The 11,810-nt window shown below is 35.9% G+C and overlaps 1 protein-coding gene across 1 annotated transcript in view; it reads left to right on the top strand.

Annotated features, from left to right (window-relative positions):
* The first annotated feature begins 11,302 nt into the window (after window positions 1-11,302).
* Window positions 11,303-11,810, top strand: part of LOC126979374 (protein draper) — a 71,428-nt gene continuing 70,920 nt past the window's right edge. Inside the window, exon 1 of the mRNA XM_050828628.1 lies at window positions 11,303-11,410. The gene's annotated coding sequence lies outside the window, so the exon portion shown is untranslated. The remainder of the gene's footprint in view (window positions 11,411-11,810) is intronic.

Below are 11,810 nucleotides of genomic sequence, written 5' to 3'. Positions count from 1 at the left end.
TTTTCTCTAGATAGTCTGAGTCGGTGGTTAAGCATCTTTAAGTATTCTGGGTAAGTAGTATCGGATCGTTCTTCAAAAACTGAATCTGGTATAAAAGGCTTATGACCAAAGAGAAGCTTGTAAGGGGGAAACTTAGTTGTTGTATGGATGATAGTATTATAGGCTAACATAGCCGTGTAGACGTACTTATGCCAGTCGGATTGGTTTTCATTAACGAAAGATTTTAGGTACTCTTTAAGAGTTGAATGACTGCGTTCTAATGCTCCTTGCGTTTGAGGGTGATAGGAATGAGCCCACATTTGTTTAATTTTGAGATTTGTAGTAGTATTATTGTACTAGTATTGCTTTTGCATTGCTCTTTAATACGTTTTCATTATGTTCTTTATGTAGGTATTATAAGTTTCTGTCCTGTTTGTGAAGGATTTCAGAAATTCGGTGTATTCTTTATTAGAGTTAGAAGGTGTTTCGTCAATTTGCCTGTCTTGAATGTCGATAGGAGAACTCATTGGAGGAGGTGGATTTAAAGAAGGACCTTGGGCTGATGGAGTAAGAGTGAGCTTTGGAGACGGAGGATTCAGTGGAGAGAAGTCAATATTTTGCTCATCTAGTGGACTAATACCCAGGTCACTTAATTGAATTAAATCTTCGATGGTATTATCAGGAATACCTGATTTAGAAGTGGGTAAATTATTGGATAACCCTGATGTAGAAGGTTGTGGATCTGTGTCATCTTGTATGATTGGGTTGACTGGATAACGCGACAAAGTATCAGCGTTGCTGTTAACTTTTTCTTTCTTAAACATGACTTCGTAATCATACTCCGCTAATTTCAGACTCCATCTGACTAATTTTGAACCAGGTTCTTTACAATTAAAGAGCCATATTAGGGGCCGGTGATCAGTTATAATCGTGAATTTGTGGCCATATAAATAAGGTCTAAAGGTTTTTGTGCCGAAAATAATCGCTAAGCATTCCTTTTCGGGATGCATATGCGATGGGGCGATCAGCTTCTATAGGCCCTTGAGATAGAATGGCAGAGATGGCATAGCTCGATGCATCGCATGTTAGAACAAACGGTTTGGTGAAGTCTGGGTATGCCAAATAAGTGCTGAAATAAGGGAATTTTTAAGATTCTCGAAAGCTAATTTTTGTTCGTTGTTCCAAATGAAGGGTGTATCCTTTTTTAACAATTGTGTCAGAGGTTTAGCTTGTTTGGATAGATCTGGAATAAGGCGTCGGTAATAATATGATATTAGCCCTAAGAATGATTTTATGTCCTTCGGGCATTTGGGAACAGTTGTTTTTTCCCGATTGGGTCTGACACTTTGGTCAGTAATTATATGGCCAAAATACGACACCTCCTTTCGGAGGAATTCGCATTTATCGGGTTGTAATTTGAGGTTAAAACTATGAAGTCTCTGGAAAACATTAGATAGATTTGTCATGTGTGTGTCAAGGTCGTATGAATAAATGACAATATCGTCAAGATAAACGAAACACTGGAGTCCTTCAAGGCCGGATAGAGCTGTATTCATTAGCCTTTGAAATGTGGCTGGAGCATTCTTTAGACCAAATGGCATACGGGTGAATTCGAAATATCCTTGCGGAACTGAAAAAGCAGATTTAGTAGCGTCTATGTCGGAAATTCTGATCTGATGGAATCCTGAGGCTAAATCGAGAGTGCTGAAGTATTTGGATTTTACAAGCTGGTCTAATATTTCTGAGATATTGGGATTGGGGTAAGAATCTCCTATTGTGATGTCATTAAGTTTGCGGTAGTCTATCACTACACGCCATTTACGCTGACTTGATGCATCAGCTTTTTTAGGAACAATCCAGATGGGAGACGACCACGGTGATGTTGAGGGTTTTATTATTCCATCATTTAACATTTTATTGATTTGCGATTCAACCTCTTGCTTATGAATTTCAGGGAAACGATAGGATTTTGTAGATATTGGAATTTGGGAAGAGGTAGTAATGTCATGTTTAACAGCGTCAGTATACGTCAGCTTGTCGTCAGGAAGATGAAAAATATCAGAGTAGCTAGAACAGAGGTCATATAGTGCGTTGCATTCGGTGATTAGGTGGGAAACTCGTAGGAGGTTTAGAACTTCTTCAGTGCGAGCTGAAGTGTTCACATGGACGTCAGAGCATGATGTGTGGAAAATCATTTTATTATCAATTTTATCTATGGGAGAGATTTTAATTTTAAAATCAGAATTTATTTGAATTGGAGATTCAGAGATATTTACGACAGATACGTTGACTCGACCGTTTGGTTTTACCTTTACTTTGCTACGAGTAGATAGTCGTTTGGGTTTTGATCAAAAATAGCACCTTCACTGACTTCAGGATTTAGTACGGAACATTCAATTATCGTTTAGTCCGAGAGGGAATAACAAAGTTTGGCTCTGTGAAGTTGAGGTCGAATTGGATTTTGTCTACTGTGAGGATTTCTTGAGAATAATAAATCTTACAGTAATATCTGGAAAGAAAATCGTTGCCAATTATGCCATCGTATGGAAAATTTAAATTTGGAACATGGAAACTATTGGTTAAAGAATTGAAATTGACTTCGATATGTCCGAGTGAATTCATTGGGTTGCTAGTGACGCCACTGAAACTTATGATGTGTTTTACAATGTCAGGCATTTCTTCTACGGCATCTTCTTTCAGGAGACTGATGGACGCACCGCTATCAACTAGAAGCTTCAAGGGTTTGCTGGAGACAGAGGTTTTGGTTTCTACGAAAGGAAGGAATTCTTCGATTGGATTAGTAATAATGTTATAAATTTGTGAGATATTTCCTTTCGTTTTAGAAGCAGAGCATGAGGAACAGGATTTAGTAGATTGAACAGTAGTCGAATTTAGTAGTTTCTTTTGCTTTTCTTGGCTGCCCGAGATAGTATGGGGATGAGAAACAGCGGTTAGGGCGCCACGAATACAAGGAGGATTTAGTAAGTTATGTGATACAGTGAGTGGGCTGTTTTGATTTTGAGGCTGGTTACCCTGTCTGTTTACACACCCTGATGCAGTGGAAGCGACACTGTAAGTTTGGGGCTGGTTACCCGGTTTGTCAGTGCGCTGAGAAACAGTGAATGGGCTGCTTTGATTTCGGGGCTGGTTACCCTGTTTGTTTACACGCCCGGATGCAGTGGAAGCGACACTGTAAGTTTGGGGCTGGTTACCCGGTTTGTCAGTGCGCAGAGAAACAGTGAATGGGCTGCTTTGATTTTGGGGCTGATTACCCTGGTTGCTTGCACGCCCAGATGTAGTAACAGCACTACTGTAAGTTTGGGGCTGGTTACCCGGTTTGTAAGTAGGCTGCGATATGGTGATATTTTTTGTACACTTAGTACGGGTTGGCGATTTTTGAATTGTATCGTTTTTCTTATTTAATTTTCCCGCACGATACTGGACGGGAAAGCTTGTCCGATTAAATTAAGGTGATCATTTAATGTGGATCCTTCGGGATCGGATGAATTAATGCAGTGTATCGGTTGGTGTTGGTGCTGTCGGTGGTTTTGGGGGGTTTATCAGTTCTAAGAAAGGTAATGTATACGTTTTGTGTGGGCGTCAGGCGACGGTTCGAGCTCAAAGATAACAACTATTGATATCTAAAATTATGAGAACCTACTCTATAAATTATTAACTCTGAATGTATTATGACAATTTTATATAAATTAAAATAAAAATAAATTAAATTTAGAACATAAAAACTCTGTAAAATAACACAAATAGCACAATAATAAAAGAATAACGAAATAAAATAGCACTTTGACACAATGTTTATAAAAAGTTCTCGACTTACAGTAAATTCACGAGCATTTCTTTTTATCTTAAAGATGGTTCAGGTCCGATGATCTGCGTTTTCTCTTTCTGGATGCACAGGATACAGCGGGTTCCCGGTGATTTTGATTTGGGTATGACGTATATAATATGCACAAGCATGACGAATCTCAGTGATGTAGTGTATTAAAAGTTTCGAAGAGATTATTACAGACAGTGGAGACATTGGAAATAACTAGAAACAGTGATAGTTACTCTCCTAAACTGTCTGATTTTCTGGAAACAGCAATGGGTAATTTTCAGTAATCACTTAATGCACTTTCACATTACACAAGAGGCGATACCAGGATTTTTAAAAATCCCACCGCTGCCACCATTGTTATACGGGACACTGACTTTAGCTTTTTAAAAAAAAACTTAATTTATTAAAAACACTTTAATTGATACAACTTATAATGATTGAATTAGAATACAATAAGAACTTAGAATAATTGAGTCTGTACTGATCACGACTGAGCAGCAGAGGAGTTGGAAATAGACTGGCCCTCCGTTGCATTAACAGAATCCACGAGTATTATATCCAGCTGACATAGGTCTAGCCAATGTACAGAGTAAGCAATATGCCATACATCATGTATGTATAACAGTACGCAGAGCAGCTCGAATTGTCGGGGACTCAGTGCTCTGTGAACGGCTCGATCACTTGGTGCTGCGTAGAGACATCGCTTCATTGTGTGACCTCTACGCATTTATCACGGGGAGTGTTCCGAAGAGCTGTTTCATCTGATGCCTGTCGCCGAATTCCACCTTCGCACGACACGCCACCACAAGTTTATTTATTTATTTATTTATTCGGAAACCCAACAATCGCACACTAATACATAAATGACATACAAAAATTAAATATATATATATCTAAGTGTACAGATAACTTACAGGGTTACACATCTTTCATTATCTGTTACCTTCCCGACCATACTATACAACTTGTTTAAAGTTAAATATTATGTTAGTAAAATTACAGTTTATCTAAATATTATGTTAAAATTAAAATTAAGTCTAATACAAAACAACAGCATTTAAATCTTATAAATTCTAGTACATTTATTTATAAATGTTGTAAACCCATCTGCACCAATGTCCAAGTCTGGTATTTTTTTTAGGTACTCATTATATTCTCTTGCCATTCGCTCGATTGGAGAATTTTTACCCAGGTTTGTATTTACTTTCATTAGTGCAAAAAGGATGTTGGCTTCGAGGGGCACTTCGAGGTACATAAATACAGAATTTCGTCAGCAAGTCTGGGCTATCAATTAAGTTGTGAAACAGTTTATGTAAGAACTTTAAGTCTAACAATTTACACCTCTCTTCCAAACTCTGTATTTTAGAGAACTCAAGCCGGCTACAGTAGCTGTCCAGTATTCTGGGTGTATGAAATTTATAAGTTAAATATCGTAAGATTTTTTTTTGGATACTTTCTATTCTTTTGATGTGGATATTGTAGCACGGGGACCAGACTTGACAACAATACTCGAGCTTGCTTCGTACAAGGCTATTAAATTGTGTGATAAGAGTAGCTGGTTTCTTGAATTGCTTTCCTTGTCGCATCACAAACCCTAGTGTATTGAGTGCAGAATTTGCAATTTTATCTATGTGACTGACAAACCGTAAATCTTTGTCAATTGTGATACCTAAATCTCTGATTTCATCAGTAGTTTTTAAAGTTATATTGTCAATCTTATATTGGTAAGCCCGTTGATATTTTTTTTTCTTGAAAATGTTATTGAGAAGCATTTGTCAGTATTAAGAGACATTTTATTATACTTACACCATTTCGTAAAGTTATTAATGTCATCTTGTAGTAAATTACAATCATTTTCACTAACTATCGTTCGGCATATTTTTAAATCACCGGCAAATAGAAATATCTTGCAGTTCTGGATAACATTAGGAATATCATTAATAAATAAATTGAAAAACAACGGACCTAGGTTTGAGCCTTGAGGAACGCCAGATGTTGCAATGTAAGGGTCAGACTGCCATCCATCCAACAACTATCCAAAACAACTTTTGCTGGTCTATTGTACAAATAGGACTGACACCATGCCAAGTGTGGATTTGAGATTCCAAATTTATTTAATTTATTAATAAGAATGTGGTGATCTACCTTGTCAAACGCCTTTGAGAAATCCGTGTAGATAACATCAACTTGTTGGGTTTTGTCCACAGCATCAATTAGACCAGTCAAATAACTTAGAAGGTTAGTATTGGTAGATCTTTTATCTATAAAACCATGTTGGAAAGAGGATAAAGAGCCACGAACATGGTGGAATATCGACTCATGAACTAGACTTTCAAAGACTTTAGAGCATGTTGATAGAATAGAAATAGGACGGTAATTATAAGCCAATTTCTTGTTGCCGTTTTTATATATTGGAACTCTCACACAACTCTTCTTGCCTCTTTCCACTTATCAGGAAATATGCCCTTTTCCAGAGAAGCATTGTAGGTGATGTGCAGTGGTGTTGTTAGTGAGTATGCACAATGCTTAAGAAATATTGCTGGAATGTTATCAGGGCTAGCACTTTGTTTGATATCAAGTCTTTTTAATTTTTGAATGATACTTCTTTGAGATATGTAAATGTTGGGCATATCATTTAAGTAACTGTAATTGTTATCATAGCTGCCTGTAGGTGCCGCTAAGTTTTGTTTATCAAATACGCTACAGAAATGCTTAGCGAACAAATTGCAAATACTGCTTTTTGAATCTGCTTGTACCTCTTTATAAATTAAAGTGTCAGTGTAATTTGAATAGCTTTTACGAGTATTTTTAATATAAGTCCAAAAATATTTAGGGTTTTTTGAAATATCATTTTCAATGCTGATTATATAATTTGAATACGTTTTTTTAATTAGTTCATTGCAGTCACGTCTTAAATAGTCAAATTCAATCTTGTCAAGAGGGTTTTTATATTTTTTCCGTTTTTTTAATTTTAATTTCAATAACTTTTTTATTTGTGTGGTGTACCAATTAGGATATTTATTATTAAATTTCTTGCATTTCGGAACATGTTGTTTTAAAATTTTGTCAAGTATTGTATAATATTTTCTTACCATATCATTCACGTCATCATAAATAAGCAGTTCGTCAAACCATGGTACTTCATTCAATGCTTTGGTGATTAGTGAGTAATCAGTCTTGTGGAAATTAAACCGATAAATTACATATTGTGTAGATACCAAATAAGGTGGTAACATGATCATTATTTCAAGAGGCGGATGATAGGCGTCCACGTTTCGAATCGGTTGATGACACTCTGTGAGGGTAATTATATCCGAATTACACAAAATAAGGTCTAGAGCACGTGTTTTACAGTTAACAATGTAATTAAACTGTTTTTAGTCATTAAATGCAAGAAAATCCGAAAACTGGTTATGGATACTACTGTTAATATTAAAAATATGAGATAGATATTTGATGTCATGATTTTTTTGCCAGTTTATATTTCTGAGATTGAAGTCGCCTGCTATGAGTGTATATTTGCTTTTAAAAGTACTGACTTTGTTAGTACATTCAATATTTTTTTTAAGATCCGTCATGTTTAGTGGAGGTGGTAAATAAACGGCGCAGATATGAATTACTTCAAATTGGTTATCTGAATTTTTCAATTTTACCTTCACCCACAAGTCTTCACACTCAGACTCCCATTCTGGCATCGGCAGTGAATGTATTTTTTTCTTAACGGCTATTAAAACTCCATCTCCATTCCTATTACCTAACCGATCTCTTCGATAAACTACGTAGCGATCATCAAATAACTCAGTAACTAACTATTTATATTCCGATGTTTCTGATTTACGGACTTATTCTTCCAGATTTTACCCATACAAATTTATAATTTTTTTGTTTCGCTGTCTGGCGAGTGGCAGCGTGAAGGGCTTTTAAAGATGGCGAAAGATGTTCCATTACGAAGTATTACCTGAAATGCCTAAATGACTAGTGTTTAGTCTATCACATTTATTGGCTTTATTTTTATTAAATTTAATAATAGCAGCTAGAAAGCTAAATTTTACTGGAAAAGTACGAGGACGTGTGTTAGTTTTGTCAATTTTTGATATTCTCGTACATATATGTATATCTGTCTCTACTAACTGAAACCCCGCCGTTTTAGCCAGGTGTAAGACCATCTTTAAAAGATTTTCTTGTGCCTTGTGTTCCGGTATACAGTGAAGCTCTAAATTATTAGGGCGTGAGTATTGTTCCATCGAAGCCAACCTTGTTTTAAGATCAGATACAGTATTACTCAACTCTTTATTTACATGTTCAATCTTTTTCACTATATCAAACTTTTCCTGAACTTCCTTTACGACTTCCTCGTATTTTTGTTCCATAAAATGTATTGAGGTTTTTATGGAATCTATCTCGTTCAATAGGTCTTTGTTATAATTATCTATCGTTTTTAACATGGATGTCTGAAATTCTTTAAAAATTATGTTTAATTCTTCACGAATAATAGTAAGTAGTACGTATATTTTCCTGGGGATGGCCATGTTTCCTAGTTGTATTGTTGTCTTTTCTATTTTTTGGCCGTATTGTAACATTACACGATGACGATGAAGTTGCATAGGTGTCGATGTTACATCGCACCGGTGTATCTACATTGATACTTTTTGGCTGTTTACTTCGACAGCATTGACAAATCCAAGATTCCTTCTGTTGTTTTATAAATTGAAATGTTTTTAATGAAACATTTGCACATAACAAATCATAAGGTACCAAGCAATTAGTGCATTTTAAAAATTCAGATTTTGATACACTATTAGAACAAATTATTGAAGAAAAAATTATTTTTATAAAATAGATATAATAAAAAATATCTAAGAGAAAAAAAAAGAATTACAAAACTAAAATCAACAACTTTTTCCCAGATGCGAACCGTAGTCCTCGATAAGTGTGTGCAGTAATTCTAAGTGTTAAAGCTGTGGTGCTATTGAGATATTGTGGTTTGAATTGAAAATACGTTGTAGTTGGTGTAACTCAGGCGGCAGTACTGTAATTCTCTCAAATTGAAGAACTGGTTTCCACAAATACGAGTTTTTTCACTATGCACTGACACGAGTTACTAATTCACAGACAAGTTACGATTTATTATAATTTGAAAATCACTTTACTGAAAAACAATTTAAACTTTAAAGTACACTCCAATAAGTAGGAATTAATTATTATACGATGATTGATACTTTGTTTATTTGTAGGTTTAGCACAATTATTCACATTAATATTAGAATAATCAAACAAGTTTTAGAAGTGGGTAATAAAGATAACGTCCGTACAGTATAAATATCCTTGTGCGGTGTTTCCAGGACGATACGACATGGGTACCTTCAAAAGAAGCGCGTTCACCTTCCTTAAAGGCCGGCAACGCTCCTGTGATTCCTCTGGTGTTGCAAATGTAGGCAGCGGTGAATTCCTGGATTTTTAAATTAACTGCGGCTTTGGCAGCAATACACAATACACCCAACCATATTGTTAAGCTTTATAACTTTATAGAAATACAAAAACAAACCAAATATATTTCAAAACAATAAAATCACAAAACTACTATTGGCAAGCTTGATGAAATGACAGATTTGTCCCAAAAGTTGACGTCTGGTCAAATAAAAAAATGGGTTACGCGATAGAGATGAAAGATCAATAGCTTTGTCCCGTTCTATCTCAGCCTTAGTTGTATCATCAAAATTGCTTCACCCAGACGTAAGTTCTGAGGTAACAAACATAAAAAGAAATACCGTCGAATTGAGAACATCCTTTTTTTCTGAAGTGACTTAAAAATGCGGTTAGTAATACCAATAATTCTTACTAATCGCATTCGGTTCTTGGGAATGGTCTATCATCACGGGCAGGATTATTGTCGCCTGTATAAGCATGGTAATGTGGTATTTAAATGATCCTGGTGGTAGGCTGTCCTCGTCGTGTTCACTATCCCATATGAAGACTACCTCATGAAAACTGAAAAGGACAAGTTCAGCAAGCACTCTGACTTGGTTAACGAGATAACTGACGAGACGTAGACTCGATTATCATAGCCTGAATAGTCCTTATAAGTCTTATAGCGAAGAGCTTCGATCAATATATCGAAAGGTTCAAACTAGGCGGTTGCCTCAAAGTTCAAATACAGATGCCTCTCCGTCTGCGGCCCTGCCACCGATAGCTCAGCCCTTGGGCATGACTTCGCTGCCGGCGGCACTCCAAGTTTGATATTTTTTTTATGGAAAAGGAGGAAAAACGAGCGTACGTACCTGGTGTTAATTGATCACCGCCACCCACATTCTCTTGCAACACCAGAGGGATCACAGGAGCGTTGCCGGCCTTTAAGAAAGGTTTACGTGCTTTTTTTGAAGGTACCCATGAAATATTGTGTTTTCATGCGATTGCCAAGTTAATTTTATTATTTTTAACATATTTTTATTAATATGGATTTTTATGGAGAACTTAAGACGGACAGCCTCTTAGAACAGAAGGAGTGTATATAAGGACTGAATAAATTTACCGACTTGACATTACATGGATCTCGCAACTTTCTACAGTGGAAGAACTGAGTTGCGAGACTTGGTTAATTGTTTTGCAAGTCATGTTTTTGGTGGCATTATTGATTTACATTTTATAAGTTCCTGTTGCAGCACTTATTTCATATTTTATTTTTAGATACTTTCATCAACATCAGAAGGCACAAGCCTTCAATGATGTGTATCACCAAACGACATCTAAAATGACTTGCTTAACGAAATAACCGACATACGAGTAAGAGACGTTGACTCGACGAGCATAGTCCGGATAGGCTTTACGGCGAACGGTCTGAAAGGCGAGGCCTTTGCCTCGATCAATATATGAAGCGGTTCTCGCTAGGCGGTTGGCTCAAAGACACACAGTGATAGCTTTATCTGCAGCCCTGCCATCGCTGCCGGCGGTACTCTACGTTTAAGTTTTAATAATATTTTATCATTAACTTACAACAAACAACAATTACGCTAATAATTGTCTGAAGCAAAACTCAGCCTACGCGTCCATCAGGCAGAGTTTTCGTTCTGTTGTTTTGACAGCCCTTGGAATACAACGCCACTCAATGATTAAGTGTTCAGTAACAATGAGCTTCTTATAAGGGTAAACAATAAATATACTTTGAACATTACTGCCACCAAGTAAGGTACTAATTTAAATGAATGTTTTAATGTTATCTGTATAAGTTAATGTATACATATATACAACGCAGATTGGAAATTTTTGACGACCATTTTATTAATCGATTCTATATAAATAAGAACGTCATTGCCTGCAAGCGTAAAGCTATCAAGTCCAACTTATTGACCAAAGAGATATTATACGTCTAATATGGAGAATGGTCTGTGGGTGGTTGAGAGTTTACAATCTAAGTATTGAGTTGTCAATGTCAGTTGTCCTTACGGTGTATTTTTACATCTGTGGTCAGTACTCAGTAGTCAGTTGTGTATACTGTCTTGGTTGTGTCTGTGAAGCTTGAAGTGAGAAGTGAGAACTAAGAAGTGGTGATTGTAATTATTAATTTGTATCATTGTAGTGCGTAAGATCAGACAATTATTCGTAAGTACTTTACTTTTGAGTTTACATTCATTAAATTATTACGTTAAGTGTGAATTAATTGATGACGATCTTCCATAAAATTGCTAAACCGCTATAACTCGTCAGTTGGTGCAGTTTTCTTCCTACGCAATATTGTGATTTTGTTGACCTACAAGTTTCGTGATAAAATTCTTATGTGCTTGCAAATTTACCGTGGATATAACTTACAAGCTGTAAGTAACCCTGTTTCTTTAATTTTATATATTAAATATAAAATAAAATATTTAGCATAAGTCCAACAATATTTGAATTTCACTGCAGATTCGGGTCGACCTCAATTGGTTGTATTAGAGTTAGGTAATATTAACTGTAAGAAATCATCTTGTAATTTACCAAGCAGTGCCATTTAACTTGTACATAT

Source organism: Leptidea sinapis, chromosome 1 (assembly GCF_905404315.1).
Source record: "Leptidea sinapis chromosome 1, ilLepSina1.1, whole genome shotgun sequence".
NCBI classification, from domain to species: domain Eukaryota; kingdom Metazoa; phylum Arthropoda; class Insecta; order Lepidoptera; family Pieridae; genus Leptidea; species Leptidea sinapis.
This window is presented reverse-complemented; position numbering and strand designations above follow the sequence as displayed.